This window comes from Asterias amurensis, chromosome 15, assembly GCF_032118995.1.
Source record: "Asterias amurensis chromosome 15, ASM3211899v1".
NCBI classification, from domain to species: Eukaryota; Metazoa; Echinodermata; class Asteroidea; order Forcipulatida; family Asteriidae; genus Asterias; species Asterias amurensis.
The window spans coordinates 1,767,003-1,777,586 of NC_092662.1; the positions used below are offsets into that span (position 1 = coordinate 1,767,003).

Below are 10,584 nucleotides of genomic sequence, written 5' to 3' on the forward strand. Positions count from 1 at the left end.
TGTAAAATGTATATGGTTAGAAAGATATTGTAAAAGTAGAATACAATGATCTACACAAATATGCCTCGAAGTTGCGTGGTTTTCTTTTTACCCTGTCGACTAACACGGGGAAGTACCTGAAGTTTTTTTCATTCACAAAAAATGATTGTGTGTCGCCCCGAGACTTACCTGGCTGAACAAGTGAGTGTCCTTGAGAGTTGCCAATTACAGTTGAAACTTGGTTTGGGAACATTATTGCTACCACTTACTATGACCTCGTTACTGGGTGATGAAGTGATTTTATTCATCGTTTAAAATGTGAACTTTCCTCCGATACCAATTCTCTCCATAACTGCAGGAAACGCATGCCACTTGATCACTCAATCTCTATCATGCGTGGAGCAACGATCTGGCTTTGCACTTGGCATTGTGTCTGCTACCCATCAATCAATCAATCAAACATAATTTGTATAGCGCCTAAATCAAAAGTTTGCTCAAAGGCGCTGAGGCACAGAAGAAATAAAAAGTCATTGATGGTATGCCTCCTGAAACAAGTGGGCTTTCAGAAGTGCTTTGAATGTGTTGAGTGATGTTGTGTCCCTGATGTGATTTGGAAGTTTATTCCAGAGTTTGGGTCCATATACCGAGAAGGCTCTATCAGCAAAAGTGATGTGACTTGTTCTTGGAACTACAAAGTATGGTGAACAGGGGCTGTTTGACCGAAGGAGTCTCCGTTCAGCACCAACTTTCAGAATGTCTATGATGTAATGAGGGGCTTGTTGATGTAAGGCCTTGAACATGAGAACGATGACCTTGAAGTCGATCCTTTGTTGGATTGGGAGCCAGTGTAGTGTGATGAGTTCCGGGGTGATAGAGTCGAACTTGCGTTTCTTTGTGCTCGCACTCAAAATGGGGAAATCCCCTATAAAGTGAATGACCGAGTGTCGCCCTTAGCCTTTACCTGTCCAGTAAGTGCCTCGAGAGTTGATACATTTTAATATCAGAGGATCTCCATGGAAAGCAAGATTTTACGTCCGTGTTCCTATCATGTATACAAATGGTGCCTGCATGAACTCCAGCCTCTGACGGTGGCTTATTATAGTAAACATTGTATTGTCCCAGGTTACAACTGGCGCGATGCACTTGGGGAAATCCCCAGTTTAATGCCGGCAAAAACTGCTCGAACACCACCTGTTAATCAAATGTTTGTTCTGTTTAAACAGAATTAAATAAACAGTTCTGGGGTGAAAATACATACCGAAACAGGGATGGATGATTTTCCAATCGCTTCCAGAAGACAACTCATTATTTATATGCCTCCACAATATTCGTCCAAACATACACTCCCAAATGTATTCCATAATCAATAACACAAACCATCGGTTGAACTCTTTCTGATCCAGGCGCAAAGTTCATCTAATTTTCCCGGGTGCCAATGTCAACACGGCACAGTCACAATTGGCCACATGATAATAATCATCTTCAACTGCATCACAAACCACCGGGTGAATCGCAAGTACGCCTAGTCCATCTCATTTTAATGTCGACATGCCTATGAAAACATTAAAAATAGTCACGTTCGATCCTCAACACACACGGCGACTTCTGCTCAATCAAAGCGCAATCCAATGTCAATGTCAACACCATGCGGTCTGATCGCTACCGGTGTCACACTATCAATGTTGATAATATACTACGATAATACGGTCCCTATCTCCAAGTGTCGACAATTTATGGAGAAATGAAAACGCCCTCACCTGGTAATTACAGACAATAATTCCATTAGTGTGGACCCGATTTGGGGGTGTTTTGGACATTCGATATTGTGTGTATCCAAATTTATGACACACCGGACGTGCCTCTCTCACTGGTAGCGTTTCCACGACAACCAACGGCCCAGATGAACTCGTCGGGAGGGTAGGCTACAGGTTGCATTTCCGGAATGGAAGTCCAGCTAAATGTTCGTAAATATTGGGTATTCATGGGGTACGTTTACCACGCCCGGCCTGACCTACTTTATGGAGTGTGGACACAGTGTGTGTCTAGTACACCGTTAGTGTCACACTTTATCATTATTGACACAAAGAAAGAGTAATTGCTTTGTTATGATCGATTATGATGTATGGCTCAGATTTTGAGTTGTGCGGGCCGTCACCGATAACTCAACGGTTCAGTTTAGGCAATGAGCAAAGTGGTGATCAGGCACATTGTTCATGCGTAAAAACCATCTATATAGGCATATATGCCAATATTTTAAAAGACAGCAGCTGATGATATACCGGCAATGGTTTTAACAGTGACCACATTTTTTCAGTGGCCGTTTACGAAATCGCGGCTTGGCTCCTAGAGCTCCTAGAGGTATCCTCCACCCACTGATGCACCGGAAGTCAGTGTTCGTTTTCGACAAAGAGCCAAAGTCAGGTTCTAAGTTGCTTCATATAAAAAATCATTTCAAAGTTGCTATTTCTGGTAATGCGAAACCAGGGATGCACGTAGGACGTCTCGAGAAGTCCACGAGTGTTCAGGCCTACAAGAACACATGCACGTCCGTGTCAAGACACCGGGAATCGAATCCACACTCTGCTTTACACCAGAACACGGCAAGCCACAAGGCTGGCAGAAAACAAATCAATGGTCGGTACTAAAACAACTGATGGAACTTACCCGCCAGCATCTCGCAGTAAATTTGTGTTATTTTCCTCATTTGGAAACATTTTTTAAATGTGAAGGACAGGTTGGTGCTTTTAGAAGATTAATCCATTTAATCCTGTTATGCCATCGTGTGAATAGGCCAGTCAGGTCTGCTCCTGTGATGAGTGGGCATAATGAATAGACCTACCACGTTTCCTAATGTGGAATGACCATATATAGCTCAATGGTAAAATAACTCCAGGGTACAGGTCAAATACGATATTACAACAGACGAAAGACGAATACTTCCGCAGCATGGGAAGGGGATTTCCCGTCGGCAAAAATAAAAAACATCCATGTTTAGCTCCCGGGGTGAAACAACTCCAGAGTAAAATCAGGTCAAATACGATAACAGCAGACGAATACTTCTGCAGCGTGGGAAGGGAGTTTCCCGTCTGTACAGTCAAGAACTTATGGAATGTGAGGAATGTTTCTATGTGTTCGATCAATCAGCTCGTACAACAGTTAACCATTATGAAAGTTCGTAAAGCACAGACGGTAATAATTATCCAATGCAGTTGTTGTTTGTAAATCAACTGGGGGCGTTGACAATCGTTTCAGACTGGTCAGCTGGACACCTGTGGCACAACCAGCACCGGTACAACAATGGACCGTTCCGGCTTTCCACTAAGCTCCGCCCACCGCGCACGTGAGCAAGACACGCGTACAAGCACTCCCCAATGACATTCTGCACGATTCTGCCGCGCGTGCCAAATATACGCGCACGCATGACCGAGTTTGTCCGACCACAATCATTGCTGTGATTGGTCAAAATGGGTGAACGCGCACAGTTAAATTGACAGGCCGGATCGGTCCATTGTTGACTCTTGAGACCCGGCATCACAAATTACTATTATTATGATCATTCTCCGAGCATCTCCTCTGCTGAGAAAGACGGGCCAAGTGTATTACACCTAATGAGCGTATACAAAAGTTGTACAAAATATGCTTTAACCACAGTAAAGTTACCAGCCAAAATAATGCATCGTGACTGTGGTATCCTATACATATTATTTTTTGCTTGGCAGAATTTATTAACACGCAGCTGTTTATGTCAATATGTAGCTCTTTACGTTGTTACAATGGAAAACTAGTGTCCTTCATACCCGCAACTTTCCCTCAATGTTTGGAACAGAAACAGCGGGGCAAACCGCATGTCTGAAATTTATGGTGAGCTTTTGCAACACATACGGAAGAATGACTGCACATTGTGACCGGTCCCTGAACTCAACTATAAATAGGAGGGATCTCCCCCGATTTCGCAATCATATATATGGCCCTTTGTTTATGCAATTTGTTGCTTTATTCATCCATTTTTCGTCACTTAAGTTCTCGCAAATCATAAACCTGTTCAAAACGTCAACATAAAATCTGCAATTAATTTACATTATTTATATTAATACGCAGCTGTTTATGTCAATATGTAGCTCTTTGAAACTGGACCTGGGATCAACTACACTGATTCCATAGAGCAGAAATTACTCACCAGAATGTATAAGACCTATAGAAAATACGCACAGGTTAGATACACTATATCCGCCCCCTCAAGCACCCCCCCCCCCAATGCTTATGCCACTCCCGTAAACATGTAGACGACTTTTAATTGTAGTAACTCGGGACCGATATACCGATATAATTTCCAAACGTATACTGTATGTAGGGTCCTACTGTAAAAGTCCACAAGGCATAAAAGGTTTCACACAACCCAATGGAAGCAAGGCACTGTGAAATTACGGTAATCTTCGGTAATAAGAGTGTCCAAACGGGCCCTAGTCGCAAAGCACTCTTGCGCAAACAGTTTTTTTTTACCCATCTGGGTAAAAAAAACAAAATTAATATGCTTTATCCCCGATGCAAATTTAACATGGGTAAAAAAAAAAATAATAATATTCTTTATCCCCGATGCAAATTTAACATCTCTTATTTATATGATTACGGTAGTTTCGCGGCGTGCCATACTTTTTGGCCAAGTGAGTAATATTATTTGGAAATTTCAACACAGATATTCCCCGTGACTTGAAATTTGGACTTAAAATAATTATTGCCATAAAACATGTCTTGGTGACGAGTAATGGGGAGAGGTTGATGGTATAAAACATTGTGAGAAACGGCTCCCTCTGAAGAGCCATAGTTTTTGAGAAAGAAGTAGTTTTCCACGAATTTGATTTCGAGACCTCAGATTTAAAACTTGAGGTCTCGAAATCAACCATCTAAATGCACACAACTTCGTGTGATAAGTGTTATTTTTCTTTTATTATTATCTCGCAACTTCGATGACCGATTGAGCTCAAATTTCCACAGGTTTGTTATTTTAATCATATGTTCAAATACACCAACTCAAGGCTAGTCTTTGACAATTACCAATAGTGTCCACTGCCTTTAAGTGGTTGCACCCGTCAAAATGCACAACAATAAAACTATAGAGTTTTAAAAAAGGTTCAAGTTTTTTTTCTACTACGATCATAGCATAATCCCTCTCGAAAAAATGGAGCCGATTTTCCTAGTCGTCACGGGTCTGCAACAAACTAAACCCACATTCGTCACAACTAAAAATAAAATTGTGTTTTTCACCGTATTCCAACATAAAATACTCTGTAGGTCGAATTAAATATTATGTGCGGAATGGACAAAGATTGCGCAACGTCAAGCCATCATGATCAATGTAGACCCATTGTATTTGACCTCGACCGTGACATGGGGGCGGCAAAGGTGGGGCGGCAAAGGGCAATGTTTTGTTTGTTTGCTTGTTGTTGGGTTTATTTTTTATTATAACAATAAATTATTTCGAAAAACCCAACCTAAAAATGAACTAGAGGAGCGATACAATTTTTGTTCACTATGTTGATGATACTCAACAGCATTATTATTTTGTACTGAACAATGCCGCGTTTTTAATTGCAAATTTTCCGCTAAAAGAATTCGAAAAACCACATTAATTTCAAGTGTGTCGAATTCCACCCCACCACCGGGCCCAATTTCATAAAGCTACTAAGAACACAAATTTGCTTATCATGAAATGTCTTCCTTGATAAAAACAGGATTACCCAACCAAATTTTCACGTGATTTTCAGAGTAAGCAAACAACAGCTGAATACCAGTAACAAGCAATATGCAACAATTCAAAATTTGGTTGGTAATCCTTTTTTTGTCAAGGAAAACATTTCATGCTAATCAAAATTTGGTTGGTAATCCTTTTTTTGTCAAGGAAAACATTTCATGCTAAGCACATTTTGTGCTTAGCAGTATGGGGCGCCGTCTGTCAATTAATTGTTTGGCACTTTTAAGGCATGTTTTTACCATGGTTTATAGCAATTAGATGTAAACCATAGAAAGTGTTGCCAAATCCTTTTTATGGTTTACATACCAGTAGTATTTGATGTGTGTAAGTTTATGGTTTACAAACCATGAACATGCAACAAACATTTGTAAAGCATGGTTCATAAACCATGGAAACTTTACGCATCTTTAAAACATGGTTTATAAACCAGAAAAATTAAGCATCAAATTCATGGTTTACAAATCATGGTTTATAAACCATGAAAATTGGGTCATCTTTAAAACATGGTTTATAAACCATAAAAGTTGAAGCATGAAAATCATGGTTTATAAACCATAAAAATGGGAGCACGAAAATCATGGTTTAAAAATTATGGTTTATAAACCATAAAAATTGAGGCATTTAAAAAACATGGTTTATGAACCATGAAAATTGAAACATGAAAATCATGGTTTACAAATCATGGTTTATAAACCATAAAAATCGTAGCATGAAAAACGTGGTTTACAAATCATGGTTTATAAACCATGAAAGTTGAGGCATCTTGAAAACATGGTTTATAAACCATGAAAATTGAAAATTGAAACTCATGGTTTATAAACCATGAAATCGGAGGCATTGTAAAAACATGGTTTGTAAACCATGAAAACTGAAGCATCAAATTCATGGTTTATAAACCATGAAAATTGAGGCATCAATATAGTTTACAAATCATGGTTTATAAACAATAAAAAAATGTGCACCCACAAATCATGGTTTATAAACCATAAAAAATGTGCACAAATCATGGTTTATAAACCATAAAACCTGAACGTGGGTTAATTGTGTTCAACCTCCTACCCTAAGCATTCTTGCTGATCATTCTTGCTGCAATCTAGACTGGCCCCTGTCTTTATCCGTCGCTGCCGCTAGATCTAGTGATTCCCATTGGATACAATGCACGTGCAGTGACGTACATAGATGCCCAAATAGTCACTGCTCTCAAGTCCGCAATGGAATTTGACTGCATATCTATACTGGAAATGACAGAGGTCAGAGGTTAAACTACACGCATGTTTTACAATATTTTTGGAGCCCGGTCTCTGGCGTTATTCACGAGCCTCATGCAACAGTCAGCAGTGGGCAACCGTACACACATGCCTCAATTTTTATGGTTTATAAACCATAATTTTTAAACCATGATTTTCGTGCTCCCATTTTTATGGTTTATAAACCATGATTTTCATGCTTCAATTTTTATGGTTTATAAACCATGTTTTTAAGATGACCCAATTTTCATGGTTTATAAACCATGATTTGTAAACCATGAATTTGATGCTTATTTTTTCTGGTTTATAAACCATGTTTTAAAGATGCGTAAAGTTTCCATGGTTTATGAACCATGATTTACAAATGTTTGTTGCATGTTCATGGTTTGTAAACCATAAACTTACACACATCAAATACTACTGGTATGTAAACCATAAAAAGGATTTGGCAACACTTTCTATGGTTTACATCTAATTGCTATAAACCATGGTAAAAACAGGCCTTAAAAGTGCCAAACAATTAATTGACAGACGGCGCCCCATATAGCAGCTCTATGAATTTGGGCCCTGGTCGTCTTTTAGACTCATTGGGGGGGGGGGGGGGGGGGGGGTGGGCCTTTCAATTTTGTTTTTCTTGAGCGATACAGCATAATTCCAAGTGTGCATTTTATCAAAAATAAATAGATAACAGAAAAAAAGAATATATGGCTACAGGCCAACGTAATGGTCCAAAATCGATTGAATTTCTTTTTGGTTTGTATCGTAGTATGCATTTCGTTGTTACAATGGAAAACTAGTGGCATTCATACATGCAACTTTCCCTCAATGCTTGTAAATGTAACCGAAAGAGCGGGGCAAACCGCATGTCTGAAATTTATGGTGAGCTCTTGCAACACACACGGAAAAATGATTGCACAATTTGACCGGTCCTTGAACTCAACTATAAATAGGAGGGATCTCCCCCGATTTCGCAATCACGGTGTGGCCCTTTGTTTATGCAATTTTTTGCTTTATTCATCCATTTTTCGGCACTTAAGTTCTTGCAAATTATAACCTGTTCAAAATGTCAACATAAATCTGCAAAATGTAACATTTGGGGCTTTTGTTGCGTTTACTAGAGAGAATTTGGAGTTTAGCGAGGGGACAAACATGTTTTTAAATTTAACATGCGCCGCCTGGCGTTTCGCAATCAACGCGGGTTTTCCCCAAAGACTGCCCCCGCAAACACTGTTTTTGTTATCAATGGCCTCAAATAATAATATGCGGACGCGACATTCAAAACAGATGAGAAATAAAGTAATCTGCTTATTTATGACTCAAAAAGATATCGTATTACGACAAAGTCATACATTAGTATCTCTAAAGGACTCGAGTAATTTATTTTTCAAATATTTTTTTTCTTCTGCCCGCTACACCATGCATTCCTTGCAGTGACAGGTCATCTCTTCATGGTTTTAGCGTGTATGATTGTGAACTTTGCCTTAAGAAACTGTGATTCATTTGACAGCGAACTGACAGGCGACGGTTCAATGCTTTGTGAGGTTTCGAGGCCACATTCATGTGATTGCAAGTTTAGATGAGCATGTACAATTAATTACTCATATAGTTTTATCGAGTCATAACATATTTTATGAGGTCACGATAATGAATTGTTTTAAAAATATTTCTCTCAATACCCCTATTATATAACGCTTTCGTATTCAATTTCGAAACCAGCATTGGTGTAAACATATTTGTCATAGTGACAAAATGTTCCGTTTTTAGGAAGAAAAACAAATCGATTATTTCTGGGGAAAAAAAGGCAGGTAACCTTAAGTTCAACGAACATCATCGATGGAGACGAGGAACAGAAAGAAAAAAAAAAATACACGTACGTAAAGTCACATCCAGGTCAAACCACAACATGACCGGCACCACAGCAATGCGTATTGTTAAGAGCACTTTTTCTTAGTCAGAGGGCATAAAACACCCGGATAAGATTTTAAAACGGAAACTCGTCACCGCGTGAGAGGATGCCGTCATCTTTTGGTTACTTTGTACAAACTTTCAATGACTCAGAAACCCACTGAAAGTTAATCATTTCCATAAAGCAAAGTCTCTTAGCCTCCTACTTCAGTAAACATTTTTGTAATTCAGCCTTTTTGCTGCGAGGACAGTTTTTTAAATAAACCATTATATTTATCCATCGATCCAATTCTATCGCTTCAGACTTTGGCCTAAGAGACTTTGATTTCTGTATTTGCACTTTCTTCATCTAAGGTTATTCTACAAGAGGCGCGCTACTGACCATATTATTGCCAGAGAACTTGGATCAACAAATTTTTCGAGAACGGGAATTGAATTTGAACACATATTCCCTCAAGTCTTACCATAAAGCAAAGTCTCTTAGCCTCCTATTTATTTTCAGTTTTTATATTAATGTAAACATTCAGCCATTTTGCTGCGGGGACAGTTTTTTTTAAGAAACCACTTTATCCATCTATCCAATTCTATCTCTTCAGACTTTGGCCCAAGAGACTTGGGTTTCTTTATTTGCAGGTACTTTTCATCAAAGGTTATTCTACAAGAGGGTGCCCTTCTGACCATATTGCCAGATAAACTAGATCAATAATTGGCAATTGAATTTGAAAACATATTGCGACTGACACCCGCGTGATTTGCATAATAGACATCCCGTGTAAGATTCTGTCCCCCCATTATGGTGAACCGTGTATAAAACTGCTGATAGCGCCCTCTTTTGAAAACTCCTCAATCAGCCCACGCTACTTTGCCACAAGGTGAAAGAATCTGCCTGAATTTAAAGACACTAGACACTACTTGTTTTGGCAATTGCTCGAAATAATTGTTAGCAAATAAACTAACTTATTAACAAGTAATGGAGAGCTATAGTATAAAACATTGTGAGAAATGGATCCCTCTGGACATAGAGAAATAGTTTTTGTGGTAGAAGTAATTTTGATTTTTTTTTTCCCACCCCCGAGACCTCAGAATTAGATTTTGATGTCCCGAAAACAAGCATCTGAAAAAACACAACTTCGTGTGACAAGGTAGTCTTGGCCCAAGACTTTGGTGCTTGATTTTGGATAGAGTACTACTGGCAACCCAGTAGTCTAGATTTCAAGCAGTTTACTAAATCATACCGTGGTGGGCGCGCATTGGCGATTTACAACTGCACGTGGTACACTATCCAACATCAAACACCATAGTCTTGGGCCAAGACTAGTGACAAGGGTGTTTTTTCTTCCATTATTTTTGTTCACCAATTGAGTTCTAATAATTAACATCTATTTAAAATACTGTACAACTTATAGTCTCAATATATGTATTGTTATAACAAGTAGGCCAACTCAAAATAACTCAAAGACCACTCTTTATTCTGATCCTTGTCATTTGTTTTAATGGGAATCCTTTTCAAGAAATATTGGACTTAACCAAACGGTAAAAGGGGCAATGCTGTACATGATCATTTGTTGGAAGATATTTCGGATCTCACAATAAAAATAACTCAACTAAAAGGACAAATAGTTTAACATATGACGATGTAGAGTTGATTTGAATGCCAATCAATAGAAATAAACAGTTTGAAAACAAAAAATCGCAGATTTAAAA

At 38.8% G+C, this 10,584-nt stretch overlaps 1 protein-coding gene across 2 annotated transcripts in view; it reads right to left on the reverse strand.

Annotated features, from left to right (window-relative positions):
• LOC139947855 (TNF receptor-associated factor 2-like) overlaps window positions 1-10,584 on the reverse strand; it is a 46,288-nt gene that overhangs the window by 19,953 nt on the left and 15,751 nt on the right. Inside the window, exon 1 of one of the 2 annotated variants that reach the window (XM_071945672.1) lies at window positions 169-1,539. The exons of the other annotated variant lie outside the window; for it this stretch is intronic. The gene's annotated coding sequence lies outside the window, so the exon portion shown is untranslated. Of the gene's footprint in view, window positions 1-168; window positions 1,540-10,584 lie in introns of those variants that run through there. 2 annotated transcript variants of the gene reach the window in all.